Source organism: Poecilia reticulata, chromosome 16 (genome assembly GCF_904066995.2).
Source record: "Poecilia reticulata chromosome 16, P_reticulata-male-v2, whole genome shotgun sequence".
Classification (NCBI taxonomy): Eukaryota; Metazoa; Chordata; class Actinopteri; order Cyprinodontiformes; family Poeciliidae; genus Poecilia; species Poecilia reticulata.
In genome coordinates, this window is record NC_088845.1 from 22,606,426 (window position 1) to 22,622,209 (window position 15,784).

The 15,784-nt window shown below is 38.2% G+C and overlaps 1 long non-coding RNA gene across 3 annotated transcripts in view; it reads left to right on the forward strand.

The window, feature by feature from the left end:
- The first annotated feature begins 528 nt into the window (after window positions 1-528).
- Window positions 529-15,784, forward strand: part of LOC103478381 (uncharacterized) — a 117,098-nt gene continuing 101,842 nt past the window's right edge. Inside the window, exons 1-2 of one of the 3 annotated variants that reach the window (XR_014091491.1) lie at window positions 529-747; window positions 2,605-2,772. This is a non-coding gene — a long non-coding RNA (uncharacterized LOC103478381). Of the gene's footprint in view, window positions 748-784; window positions 1,355-2,604; window positions 2,983-15,784 lie in introns of those variants that run through there. The other 2 variants (XR_014091490.1, XR_001777394.2) reach the window with 2 other exon arrangements.

Consider the following 15,784-nt stretch of genomic DNA (forward strand, 5'->3'; position numbering starts at 1 on the left):
GGACTAATGTCCAATTAGTTAAATTGCCACGGGTCAAGTGATCCGTGAGCTTATAAGTAAATAAAAAAAGAAAGAAAGAAAAATGTCTTCTTCACCTCCTGATACTTTGAACATAATAGTTTCTCACTTTTATTCATCTTTTACACACATTAATTTACCTGCCCGTTTATGTCTTCAGGAGTATTATAGGTAATTATACATTTTTATTTTGATACTACTTCATGCAGCACAGGATAGCGGCAGCCTTTTGTCTTTTTCTTTGTTTCATTGCTGCTGTCCAGACACAATGGCAGTCTCCTGCTGGCGCAATCAGGGAAGTTCTTGTCAGCCAGCCCTCCTCGCCTTTTATTCTCAACCCTGGTCAGAGGAGTCAAGGTAGACAAGTAGAACTGAGCAGCTTTAAAGTTAACTTAGTGCGGCTTTTCAGTCAAATGAAAGAACAGGAGCCAATCACACCAAATTTGTTTACGTGAAAGAGAAAAATAACCACATCCAAAATGCATCCAAATTATATTCTCAAACAATCAGGGGATTCCTCTGTCCGATATTGTTTGTGCGCATAGTTGTTTGACTTTGAGAGGGCGGGACTCCGTGGAGAGCGAAGTGAACTAGGCGCGGCCAAGCGGAGACCCATCCATCTATCACACGTGTAGACAAAGGGGGGACTCCACAACACAGAGCTTGATGTGCCCCTCTCAAACTTTTTCCACGGACGCACGGGAACGCGCGCACAGCAAACCAGCCCAGGTGAGTTGCCTCCGACCGGGATGCTGCATTCGCTTGCCCCGTCTCTGGAGTGGCTTGGTTTGAGTGTGTTTCCAGTGAAAAGTTGCGGCTGTACTTGGTGCGTCAGCGCTCAAAACTTGAGCACAAAGCAGGAGGGAGAGGACGAGAGACATAGAGAAATCAAGGCAAGAGAGAGAGAGCGCGAGAGGAGCGGTCCCCTTTTCCTTTGTCTTTGAGGAGAGAACTTGAGGGGATGCTCAAAGACGCATCTTCATAACGCTCACTTATAGCAAACTTGTTCTGCTTCTCAAAGTGTTATGTCTGGGATTTTAATGGATGTGAGATGGAGTAAGTGCTGGTGCCGTGTTTTTGTCTCCCGGGGATGTTGCGACACGCAAAACAAAGCCTGTCAGAAGTTTGCAAGGGAAGGACGCTTTACGCACGCACGCAGGAAAAACAAAAAAGTGACTGGATTACTTCATGTAAATAGCTCAATGTAGTCTCGTGTACAGAGATTTTATGTTATTTTATTTTTCATAAGTTGCGTTTTTGTTTTTGAGAAGTTGGCGCTGCACTGAGGAAATTCTCCACTATGCAATCAGGTGCAAAGTCTGCAAGAAACAAGCCAGTGAGTCACAATCAAACTTTTCTAATGCTGTATTTGAAGGGCAAGAACGATGTTGCCAGACGAAAAGAAAAATAAATGCGTTCGTAGAAACCTTAAGAAAGTTGCTGGGGTGCGTTGAAAACAGATCAACAGGTATAAGTCGCTGCAGCGCGTCTTTGTTACTGTAAAGGTTCCTTTGTTCTCAGCCTCATACAAAGAAGAGCGACTGAAAAGAGCGCAAATCCACTTGGAAATGTCCCATTTGATTTCCCTCACTTCATAGGACATTTTTTGTTAATATTGATATTTCAGTTTAGGTTATTTAAGAATAAACAAATTACTTTGCATCTTAAAAATGATACTCACCCACTGGAGTTTTACTTGTCAGGACCAAAACACAGCAGCATTTAATGAGGCTTTGTACACACAACACAAAACACACTCAAACAAACAAACAAACAAACAAACAAAAAGAAACCCAGTATTTAAATATAGTTTGCCCAAGCTTTTCGAAGTGGTACATTCATCGGTGTTGTACTTTTAAACTGTCTGATATTAACTATTAATGTGTAATGAAGAATAAAAACTGATTTAACCAGAGGACTTTTGAATAAGTTTGACCCAACTTACTGAAGTTCTTTGTTCGGCTTTAGTAATGTGATTAAAAAAACGTCTTTGTTAACTTTAATCAATCATTTCTGTTGTTTTGATAGTATATAAAACAGTTGTTTGCTGTTGAAAAAAAAAAACAGTATAACTTTAAAGCTAGGGATTTCCTTACACAATATTCTCGGAAGTTATATACTATATGTCACATTACTGTAGATTTAAAATGTATTCTTGAAAATAACTCTTAAGATAAACAACTTTTAATTTCAATGTTCATATCTAAATGAGGTAAAAAGAGCCAGCGCTCCATATTGAAATTAAATAGGCTACTATTGTTTTTGTTTGTCAGCCTTATTTTTTTTCCACGAGCTAGAAAAAAAAAAAAGTAAAAACTGGAATTTAAAATAGAAATACAACATGAAACACAGTACATTTGTAAATTACAGTTTAATTTACAGCAAAACCATCTTACTGTTTTACGGGACTGATGTCTCTCCAGTTTAACATTAAATTTTGTGTAAAAAAAAACTGTAATAGTTATTGGATAATTCTTGACAGTGGGCTACTCTTTAACAAAAAATACTTTACAGTTTACAGAGCAAAACTTTGATTTAGTAGCTACAGTATGCTTAATCTGTTTCTTGATTTCTCTTTGCCCTTAGGTGGAATTTCAACAGATTATCAAGCAAGGTGTCTCCTGTGGAAGGTCAAGAAAATGGCAAAAGCAATATGCTGAAACAACACGAAGATGGTACAGGATCACTTATCAGACGACGCTTTAAGACGGAGAGGAGGATTAAGAGACTGTGCAGGTTCTTTTTGGGGAGAAGGTAAAGACTTATCTCAGGTTGGATTTAAACTTTTGCAACAGCGGTGCCAGTTGGATTGCATTTTAGAGCACACGTGAAATCCAAAACTCATGGAGACACTTTAAGGATTATCCGAATTCATGGTAAATCTCTCCGCAAGACACATCTTGAGCCAGAGTCTCTGGGATAGCAGGATATTGTGCTTCTGATCCTCCTCGGCCCTCGGCACGGGTAGGTGATATTACTTTTGACTGGGTTCTGGCAGTTGTCCAGCTGCTTGTTTCCTCTCTTGTGTCAACCAAACAAACACACAATAGATAGGTAATGAAAAGTTGCCTTGTATTTATATTGCTGAGGATGAAAATAAAAATTACCATTCAGATACTGTTCAAGAATCAGGCCGTGGTAAAGAAATTGTCATCTCACACATTGTAATTTACAGATTACAAATGCACCATTATCTTGTCAACAGCTTGTCCACCATAGTTATTCTATCTAGAAACAAGAACCACTGAAGCAATTAAGGCAAACTGCCAAAACAAACCTAGGGCTTATTTTTTCTCCTTTATTTTCCTTGAAATGGCAGACGAAGGAAGGCATGGAGCAGAATTAGGCTCTGATAGAATGAACCAGGTTCAGCAAAAGGATTTTACGGTATTACAGTATTGACATAAATTTTAATCCAGAAATATTCATTCTGCTGCAAAATACCATATTCATTACTACAGGTAAAATAAATAAATAGACTTTTTATATTACATGTATTCATTGTTATTATATATCAGCTTAGGGAAATTTTATTTCTTATATATTAGCATAGGTATAATAAGCTTATATTATTTGATTAGTCAGGCTGTCTGCTCCAGCAGTCAACCCACAATCAGCTGCTAAGCAGACATCCTCCGTGAGGCTCGACGACTGCATATTCATAAAAGTTTTACCATCTTAAATTGTGTTCCAGGGGCCACACAAATTCAGACTGTCTGTGCTTTAATCAAACAGAAATAATATTACCCAACATCACCAAATTTGGTTATTTTTTGTAAGTTAGGTGGAACCTGTAGCAGCCTTTTTCAGCTAACTGCCAAGCAGTGTTCAGAAACAGATGGGGGAGGGGCAGGGCTCCTTCATTTTATCCATTATGCTACCCGAGATAGCTCTGGTCACTTTCTCATGAAAAAGACTTTTGCGTTGCATTGACAACGTGACAACATTTTTATGATTGTGAAAATGTAATGTTTTCAACCTTTAATGCTGCCAGCAACCCATACCTTCTCTAAAATTTGAAGTAAAATAAAAAGAATAACCAGAAGTCATGGTTTCTTATTTTGTTGTCTAAATTCAGCTGACTCAGCTGAATTTAGACAACTGTGTTAAATTTTTTTAATGGTTAAATTTCCAAATGTGCTGTATTAGCGGTGGATCAACTCTCAAGAATTTGGAGGCAAAATGTTCCTGTTCCATTGATTTAAAGTTCTATTTACAAGATGTCAGAGAAAGCGCTGGAGTGACCTGCAATTTGTTCTAACTCCTAGAGGCAAAGATTAACACAGTACTGCCCCTCTCCTACCTGTTGCTGTGCCCTACTGGTCAGCTGCCAGAATGAAGCCATCTGTGCTTTTACAACGCTTACAAGAAAGACAAATTTGACTCTTTCAAAAATATTTACAGTCGGGAAACCACCAACACTCATAACGTAAAATCGGAGACATCGCATTTATTAAGATAACGACCAGAGTATCAAACCTCACTCATATCAGCTTCTTGTGCGTATGTGACTATAAAGTTTCACATTTTAGAAAGCTACATTATGCACTATAAACACTTGGGAGCAACTATTGACTTTTTCTTAATTTTATGTAGCAGAAGCAAAATTACAAAATAAAAATGGTTAAAGATGAGATGACCATAGCTGTGATAAGTTATACTATTTCAACAGCAGTTGGAATATTTCTTACTTTTTCTCATCTAAAAGCAGAAGTTTGGCGATGTTTGACATTTTTGTTTTGAACCCCTATAATAACACAATGAAACCAGGATAGTTTTACTCAAAATTGAAAATCTCATTCTGGCCTTGCCTACTTCATGTGACATCCGGCGGTTCAGTTTCATAAGGGGGAGCATGAGGGCAAAGGCATTTCATAATCTTGCGTTACATGTCTGCATCACAATTGTTTGTGCTGTGGATCCAAGCAGCCCTCTAAAGATGCATGACTTCATCCGAGTGGGAGTGTGGGATTCAGCCCTTTCTCTCGCTCCCTCTGTGGAGGGCTTTATCAATGATGTCATTGGGAGCCAATTACAACTTACAACCGTTTTCGTCATCATCCGAGCTCCGCCCCCCAGCCCCCCCAAACCAGCTACTCCTGCGTGACAGCCCACATGGTCCTGCAGCATCACATTTTCACCATGCATTACTCTGCAGCGCCGAGGCACAGATACAACTGGAGCACGGCCTGTGGCGAAGGGCTCAGATGTAAATAGTTCAGAAATGAGTTAGTAGGGAGGACATTTTATTTACCTGGATTTAATTAGAAGTAAACTACACACACACACGAATGAATGTGAATGAGCAAACGGTCACCCAGACAACACAGAGGTTTTGTGTTCATCGTGTGTATAGCATCCATGGAGAGTGTTGGTTTACAGTGGGTTTTAGTCTGAGTTGGATTATTACAGCGCCTCACGAAAACATCAGTACCACTTGAATCATTTCAAATATTTCACTTTAGAACCACACACTTCAATGTATTTTATCAGGATTTTGTTTTAAGCCAACACATTAGAGATGATTTTGAAGTGGAAGCAACAGTCTTTTGTTGAGTTTAACATTTTTTCTTCCAGTATTACCTTGTAATCAACTCATCCATCTTCTCATAAACCCTGACCATCTTTCTTGTCCCGGCTAAGAAAAGCTTCCCCACTGCATGATCATGTTTTACCATGTGTTCAGGTTGAGGTCCAGGGTTAGTTTTCTACGTCACATAGAGATTTGCATGTTGGTCAAAGACTCCATGTTGGGTCTTTCTCGGTGGAGCGCCTTCTCCCACACATTGAGTAATAATTACCCCCAGAACGTTGGATCTCTTCAGCTTCTCCAATGTTCCAGCGAATCTCTCTTAGCTGCTTGTGTTTTTAATGCTCGTGTTGATTGACCTGTAAGCTCATGTGAATGGTCATGTCATGGTAGGTTTGCAGATGAGTCATACTTCCCTGAAGTACAGAAATGTTCTCTAACAAAACCTTCAAGGCCTTTACAGAACAGACGTCTTCATATGACATTTTCATGTAAGTGGATATTTTTGGCTTCCACTACTATTTTAAAGTTATTAACTGATGTATACGTATACATTTCCATTGTTGCTTTACAATCTAATTATGTACTCTATTAAACAGCAAGTGTTATGACCTGCAGTGTGACATTGACCTGCATCCCGCTTCTCTTGAGCCACAGAACAGGTAATAGGCTGGAAATGATTGAATTAGAGAAAAACCAGGTCAGTCAACTCTGTGACCCACAGGTGAGACAGTTTCAGGTCAGTGGAAGACGGAGAGTCCACATGAGTCATGATGTTCATTAGATGACAACACAGGCTCAAACATAGTCAGAGAAGTGTAATGTCTCCATCTGTTATTTGGCTTGATTTTTGTCTTTTGGCATGAAGGTGATTTGAAATGTTTTCACTCCGCTGAGACATTCTTGAAAAGTGTGAAAGTGTATGTAATGTGCTCTCAGCTCTTCCCAGGTCTGAATAAGTATAAAACCTTGAACCAAAGGAACCTTTTATTTCATCTACCTTGACTCTTGTGGTCAACAATGTACTCATCACCACTGGTGTTTTAAGATGGGTCTTTGAGAACCCTACGTCCTTGTTTTTGTCTGAGTGTCGGTCCATGTTTTCTTGAGCTATAATGTAAGGAATTGGAGTTGTCATTGTAACACCAATGTGTGCATTATTGCAATTGCAAAGGACTGCATTGATGGAATGTTTGGTAAGCTACTAACCTGCAGCTGCCATACGTTCACTCTGCATTCCAAAAATATTTTCAGTCAGTCGGGAGGACTTTATGCCAAAACCTATAAATAAGATTTTTGTGACTGAAAATAAAAGCGCACATAGAAGCATCTGACATTTTGGGAAGTGTGTTGAAGCTTTCTGGAACGGAACAAAATACTGCCTTTAAGAAGCTGTGCTTATTTGACATCTTCCATTTTTTTAAATGAATAATTGTATGTGTATCTAAACTAATTATTTAATTAAGGTTAATTATTTTAGATTTGACTCTGATGTGGAGTGTAAGTAATCCAGTTTTCCACAGATGAAGCTGTCTTCTCTCAAATTAAAATCTGCATTTCTTTTGCTCTCCATTTACAAGATGATAAACCTCCTGCAGAAAACAAAGAACAAAGCCAAAAAGCAAAAAAAGAAGAAAAAAAATACATTTTAGGATACCTGATTATGATTAAAGCCTCAGTACTGAACTTGCTACAACATAGTGTCTCTAACTGTATACAAGTTCCTGTGTGTGCATTCTAATTACACTGCTTATCAGTAATGCTTTCATGACATAAAGCGCAGCTTTCCTAACATTTGTCATGCTCCATCTGCTTTATGTGAGCTGAAATGAACTCATTTGTGTATGCCATTGAAGGCTGCACATTCACACCTAATTTTTCACTTGATAGGGTTTGCATTCTTGGCTAGCATAAAACTTGTAGATACTGGTTGTACCAGTATGTAGAGAGTATGTTCTTAATTACCACACTGGCCCAATGTTGGAATCAGTGCATCGGGGAGGGAATGGCTGTACACCTGTCGTTAAGATTCCTAAAGCAGACCAAATATCTGTGGAGGGTTGTTATTGACACACACACACATATTTTATATATATATGAAATGAACTAATTTGTGTATGCCATTGAAAAAAAAAATTATATATATATATATATGAAATATTCCTCTCATTAACTGGAATGTACATTCACAAGTCAGATCAGTTTCAGTGAAGCATTGCATTCAAATAAACTGTTAGAGCTTTGCCTAGTTTTATTATGCATGTAAGTAGCTGCATTGTGCATTATCTATACTGACCTACTTATGAAACCAGAAGTTACATACACCTTTCTCACTGTCTGAAGTTAAATCAGATCAAGCTTCTCTTGCTTTATGTTTGTCTGTTTGCTAAATGTTACATTAATGAGAAATAGAAAGTGTCAGAGATTTACTTATTAATGTCTTTAAAATAAAAATTTTATGTACGCAATAATTACTAGCTTGTTCAACATGCCTGTCTTTAACACTAAACTTCTAGTTAAACTTTTGAAATCTAAAAATGATGTTAATGATGTTAATAATTGATGTTATTGAAGTTAGGTGAGCTCCTCATAGATATTTCAAGCAGAAATGTAGATGTTTCCCAATTTGTTATTCCATGACGCTGGAACTGATCTCTCTTGAAAATGATAATTTATTTTCTGAACAAAGTTTATTCTGTTCAAATAAAGGTCAAATTAGAAATGAAACTTGGAACTAATTTATTCTCAAAGAGTAGTAAAAATAAATCTATGCTTAAAATTACTCATAGCCTCCAGGCAGTTTCATCTGTGGTATGCATTATTACAGATCCAGATCAGGTACAGATCTAACTTACAGATGTAGGCTACTTTAGTTTGTTTATAATGATTTGTGACACTGCATCTGCATGTAGCTCTGTTAGTTTGATTATGTTCATGGTTAATGGACTTTCCAAAATCAAAAATACATTTGCTAGTCAAGCCATGCTTTGTTCATGAGAATAAAAACAATCTTAGCAATCATTTAAGAAAAGCTAAACATGCCAATTTTTGATAGGAACTGCTACTAACGCCTCATTAGCGCTCAATGGATAGCAAGTCACAATCTTTTCACAGAACATCTAGTTCTTATCTTGTCACTCTGTTACGTTTCTCTTTTCTACAAGTATCTAAATGATGCTATGCAAACATTTTAAACGAGGTGGAGCCCTTTCCAACTAAGCGTCTGTCGGCCTGACTGTCAAAACAACAGGGCAACAAAACAAAAAGTCTCAAACATAAAGGCAGTGTGCCAACCTCAAATCCACATCTCATATCCAGTGGAATGTGAGCTTAAATGTATTTCACTATTATTAGTGAAATATTGTTTTACATAACTACTCAGATTTCTGGCATTTTGGGTCTTTTTTTCATCCTTACATGTATAATGTCTTCCACCGTTGAATTGAACATAAACAGAATGACACTGCGTTCTCACATAGCGACTATGAAATGATTGTCAAATTTGCTGCCATGTGACTCAAACGAAGCATCAAATCAAAGTAGTTTTTGAAGACTTTGTATCATTTTACTGGATAATATGTCTCATCTCTAGCTGCACTGTGTATCAAACATCACAGAACCTCATGACTTCTATGCCTATAACCAAAATAAAGGTAACTCTACATTACGGCATGGGATTGCAATGTTCATTATTATGCAGTCATTAGTTTGATTCTCAAAAAGTATGCCTGCTACACTGATGATATGCAAAGTTTATTGAACAAGAAAAAAATACAACATCAAAACTGCAGTAACTAATCTCTACTTTGAGCCTAATTCTCACAGACGTCCTGTGGCGACCCTCCAGAAAGCTATCGGGTTTATTTTTACCACTCACTGTGTGCATCTTATGGCTGCTGCAGCATGCAACCACACAGGAATGCTCTAGCGTTTATGTGCAAAGTGGATGTCATTTACTGTTTAAAAAGCAATAAAATTACAAATTCTAGCTGAGGTCCAGTTTATCTCAGTGTTTAGACATCCAGCATTTCCTTAGCGTTACATTATGCTTATTGAATTATTCCTTTCTTTCCTTCCTGTCTGGTAGGTAATGTTTGATGCTCTGATTCAAGTGCTGACAAATGGCCAAATGGATTTTGAGTTGGAGCTTTAAAACATACCACCTGCCCAAACAGATTTGGTCAGGCAGTATGAAGCTTTAGAGACAAAAAAAGAAAGAAAGACTACAGTTAAGATTAGCAAGTTGTTGAAACCTGGAGCAGTAATAATCTCATTTAATTTTTCCCTGCAGCTGAATTTAGGTTGATCGTCCTTTTGTGCCCGAAAATGAGTCATACAGGACACTGCACTGTGTCTACAGTACAGTGAATTACAGTGCAGTAAAACATTAGACCCACCATTACTAATCATGATGACAGTCCTAATTCTCTGAGCTGAAGGCGTTTTGTGGTCATCCTGTTGCAAACTATCAAAGCTTAGTTTTACCATTCAACGCCTGAAGCCATGAGATAAGTTAACGCTCTCTGCTGGAATGCTAATACTCACCAGCGCTAAGGGACGGGAATGAATTATTTCATTATTATGTCACAAACGTCTGAGAATTTGAAGGAGGCGAGGCAAGTATGAACAAAAGAGAGACATAGAGGAAAAGGAAAATATAAAGATGTAGATTGAGAGCAAAAAAATAGAGTCACAAGAAAGACAAATCAAGCAGATATTAGGCTTTATGCTGCACTTTATATCAACCTCTCTTCCATTTACAGGAATTCTCTCTCCAGGACTGTGGTGAGAAAGGCAGTCACGAGTGGAGAAGTCATTTTATTTTCCAGTTTGAGACATACAGAAGACAGATAACCGGAGGGCTTTTCTCAGATTGGTACATTTGATGCTATGAGCTCAGGAATGCCACGAGGTAATATTGGAAAATAATAACCGTACAGATGTATTTTACAGCTTTGAAATGAAAACTGCCCAGGCTGAATCTGCAAACATGTGACCTTTTGGAGAATTCCTGCCCTAGTTTTACATACCCAGTGCCTTCACTGGAGGGAGCAGGCAGGGGGTGCGAGAAAGGAGTGTACAAGATCACAAAGTGAAACACACTTTTATGACCTTTTAAATAGAAATCCTCAAAAAACGAACAGAAAATTTAGCTTTCGGATCTCGGAAGCTGAGTTTGGAGGCTGCTTAATTATTTTATGTTCAGCTTAATATATGCTCATATTCTAACAACTGCGGAACATTTGCCCACTTGGTATCCATTGCGAGCAAAACCAAATTGCTTATAAGTGCATGACAAATCAGTGGAGGGAAAAGCACAAAGGTGCGAGCCAGATCAAAATGCATGGGATGACATTCAGCTGACGCATGATGCAGCGTGTCTAAGATGCTTCTGACAATACTGCCTTTTACTCAGCTTTCATCCTGTCCCAGGTATAGATGCAGGGACACAGTTTCCAATAACAGCTTTAGCCAGTTGCCTATCTGTCCCTTACAGATCAACTTATTACCGCCATAAATGCTCAGCATGCTGCTGTCTGGGGATGGACTCGTAATCCCTCCAAAGACCAGGGTTTTATCACAACTAAATCTGCTTCACACATAAACACACGCAGACAAGGCATACATCAGGGAAACCGGCATGGATACACAAAAAGACACACAAACACATGACAACATGCTCGCCTGTTAGCTACACAGACACGCATGCAAGAACGGGGATTTTTATCACAGACAAATCTGTTGCTGTCTGCCGGTTAAGAGATTATTAGGCAGTGATTTTGGGGTACAAACATGCAGGGGTGTTATTAACAGCTGAACACTGGCTGACTTTCTGAAGTCCAAGTAGTGTAGGGCGATATCATTAAAGCTGCACCCTAATGCTGTAATGGATGGTGGTGTAAAAATGGCATTAAGATTGAGCAAATAATTGTGTTGTCAGCGTTTATATGCGACACAATTCTTTTTTAATGACATTTTCTTCTCCTGAAAAGTAAACAAGGTTCATGATGTGTCTGGGTGAAGTAGACAGTTTCAGTCAAGCACTGTGTTGTTGGCCCCAAAAGAAATTATATATGTAATACCCAGAGCCGTATTAGATTTATGCAACTAGGGAGATGCTGTCATTATTGTGTAGATTATGGGAAAATAATAGTTCACAATATTATTCCAGACACAAAAGCATATTGGTAACAAAGATAGTGAGATGCCAGGTTCAGTGACGCAAGATCCAAATGTATGGCAAACTGAGCACCATGTTAGAAAAACATAATTTATTGTGCACTTTTAAGCTTAGTTAGTTTTTCTTCACTTGGTGTTTAGGGTTAGGATTATAACTATTATGTAACGATCAATCAAAGAGAGCAATTTGTCTTGAAAATATAAAATCTCATGCAGATTGAAATATTGAATCCCAGTCTGTTGTAGGAGAGCATGAGGCCTGATTGCGTCAGTGCTCTTCTCTCCATGCATGCTTTAGTGATGTTCCTAACTAAAACGTACATTGCTTCGGCGCGCAGACACATCAAGGTTTCCGGAGTGTGAAGACAGCTGCTTTGTTTTGAGTTTGTGAAGTCACTTAAGCCTGCGCCAGAGTTAAAGGTTACCTTTACAACTTTTGGGTTTTATTCTTAAAAATGCTTACATTGCAAAGTAGGGCTGTTTATTCTTCCACGTTATGAATAATTCAGGGAGAGAAGGCGAAGTGACAAGACAGGTGCAGGCTTTATCCTTTTTCGATCCTTCTTTAAAAAATCCTCTGTAAATTTGTGTCACCTTTCCTCGCTCCCCGGGAGAAAATTCCTGAGACAGCTGGAAAGTAATGTTTCTCTAACCTGTCTCAGCTCTCAGTCCCAACACAGCCTAGCGCAGCCAAAGTATAAGAGCCACAACTGCAAAGTATATTACATTTTTTTTCAAATGAAGATCTGATTAAAGCATGCTGATGTGTGAAAAAAATAAAAATAACGGTATTCCTTCGATGTTCTAAGTATACTCTGACAGCATTTCTGATAATTAATTAACATCAAATCAAAAAACATCAAATAAATGTAGCAATTAATTATTTCATGAGGGGATAAGAATGACTACAGTTTTAATCAAAAACAATAATTGATTGTGCGAACAGAGCCCAAGCTTTGATTCCAGTGGCATAAAAGTTACACTTGGGATTCTTTGCTTTAATTGTGACTTTTTTTTTTAGCTGTCTTCACTTAATAAATAATCGTAAGACAAAGGAACCACGTTCCCAAATAACTTAAATTAAGCTTAGAATAATTATCTTTGAACGTGTTAAATTCTTGTGGGTTCATGTGAATTAGTCCTCACTGGTACCATGAGCTCCAGTTGGATGGATTGAGCCCTTGATAGTGAAGGGCAAAAAAAAAAAAAGCACACTCTTCAGTCCCATTTCTGGTTCTTGTCTAGTTCCCCGAGTATGGCTGTATTAAATGTTTTTCTTTTGTCCGCATCACATATTCCATCTATTTTATGTAAACTTCACCTGAAGTTTGTGGAAGAGTCCATGCTGTCTCTCAAATGGCAAAAGTTAGCCCAGCCCATCAGGTTTATTTAGACAGTTTGTTCTGTTGCATCAGCAATTTGATTATTCTGTTACGATCCAGAGCTTGGTGCCATCCACACATTCACTTCCTGTCAGCAAAGTGACATCACTGCCTGGCTGCCTCATAAACCTCCAGGCGGATCAAACAGCCGTTTGTGCAGAGACCTGGCTATAAACTGACTGAACCACCTGAACCGTCCCAAGAGACCCAGTTTGATCCTTGAGAGGCAGCCCTACCTGGACCTGAAGTAGGAATCAAGTGCAGCTGGTGTTTTTTACATGTCTGTGCCATCTTGCACACTTTTGCTGCATTCGAGATAATAGTGTTTAAAATGTAGACGGTGTCCGAGAGCAATCTGACTTACAGTGTGTCAGATGGGCAAGGATTTGTGTGCTTGGTTTTTTCACTCTTTCCTTGAAGTGATGTTCATAAAAAAGTTTTAGATGTTCACTTGTATAACAATACCAACCTATAAACAAGAATGAGTTATTTGCTAGAGTTATTTGTTTCTTGTGAAACAAATAACTCTATAAGTGTACTGGTTAACTTCCAACTTGACCCTCACCTATGATCATTAATTATTGATCCTGATCCAAACAATGTGATTGTGAGATGTTGGATGCAAGCAGATAGGATAAACTTCCTCTCTGTTAGTTGTCTTATCTACCTCACTGCTCTCTCGTGAGAGAGGTTTGACTGATAGTCCCACCCACCAGATCACGTCTGCATGTTTAACAACAATGATCACCCCACTGTTACCAACTCATCGACTATCTTGCTATATTATTTAGTGACATTTCAGACAAAAAAAAAAAAAAATTGGTATCAATCACAATTGGAATCGGCAGGTCAGGCTTTTTAAAAGATCAGTAATTGGCGATCAGACAGAAAATTGCAATTGGTGCACTCTTAGCATTAAGCATATATAATTGACTTATAAGTTATATCTGCTATCATAATCATTTTGGGGATAACATACTACATGATGTTGAAGAGCCTAATGGAACAGTGACTCCTTAGTTCAAAATAAAATTTGTAGGTAGAAATATCAAGTATAGGTAGTAAAGTAAGTAGCTGTGTATCAGTGACCCATATAAATGATGAATGTTAAACTTTAGATTTCCTGCAGGCAGTTAACACCTTAGATAGATAGCCTTCTATAATTTGACATGAGGACATCTGCTTTGACATGATTTTCCACTCCATAGTGAGGCATAAGCTGAGCGACCAGAAATAGGTGGAATATGTTGCCCTAATAACGTAGTTATGCATTTCCAAGTTGGATGCATCTTGGTGTGTGGACTCAGGTGGATACATGGCCAATTTACTGTAAAACACAGCACCACACACAGCAGCTAGCTTGTTGTTTCTGCCAGCCGTCATCCATCACTTAAACTAAATTGTCCCATTTGTGTAAGGTAAAAAAAAAAAAAAAATCCTCATTTCAGGTTTAAGTTAATGCTTGTACAGACAACATAATAGTACAGAAAATATGTTTTGGTCATGTCTGTTGGGTGGCTTACTAAGGCCATGTTTTGCCCTGTTCTAATTATTATACATCTTATCAATATGCATCATCTCTTAGGTATTTTATGCTGTGCTGTGTTGCCAGTGCTGAAACCAAGGTCGAACTCAAGCTACTTTTAAGTGTCCTTGGTTAGTAAAATTAGATTCTGAGGCAAACATAGTCAAGTGTGGGTGTGTGTGTATGTGTGTGTGTATGAGAGAGACACTGGCAAGGATGAAAATAATGCCACACACATATATACACATATATACACACACTTGCTCTGCAACCACTTAGAGTGTTTTGAATACAGCCTGTGGCAGTGTTCCCAGCATCCCACCTTAAAACCACATTCTCGTATAAGGACCGACCATGGAAACCTAAGTGATATGCACTAACCGATTCCTTCTCAGCTTTTGTGGTCGAGGCTTTATTTTTAGCTGAGAAATGAGCTGAGTAAGTATGAATCATGCTTTTAATAATATATTAATCAGTCATCCTACACGGTTTGGCTGGCAAGTAGTGTTAGCTTGCAGATATCTGTTACAGGCTTGAACTTCATACTTGGATATCAACAAACACTAGGCTAATTATCAATAGTCTTATATAGAGAAGAAGCCAAGAGGCCCATGGAAACTTAGTAGCAACAAGTTACCAGTTCCATAACTCTGTTGATATGGCAGCTATCAGTTGTAATCTGGCCTTTATGGAAGAATGGCCAGAGAATGCCATTACTGAAACTTTGCCATAACCCATTTAGGGTACACAGCAAAGATGTGGAAGAAGGTGTTCTTGTCAGATGAGATCAAAATTTGACCTTTCTTTATGTGTTCAAATGGCCTAGTCAAAGTCCAGATCAAAATGTATTTTAGTATCTATTGCAAGACTTGACAACTGATTTTCACAGATACTTCCTATCTAATCTGACTGACCTTGGGCTATTTTACAACGAGCAGGCCAATGGTTGTTAGTCTGTCTTGTTCTATAACTTAAAATCCTGAGAAAATATCTTAAAGGCTGTTGATCTAACATGAGAAAACCTAAAACTGGTTCAAGGCATAGGAATACATTTGTAAAGCACTGTAAGTAGCCACAAAGCAACCTATCAGACCTGCCTACCAGCCAAAAATTAAATCCTCAATCCCTTAAATCTTCTTGCACATTACG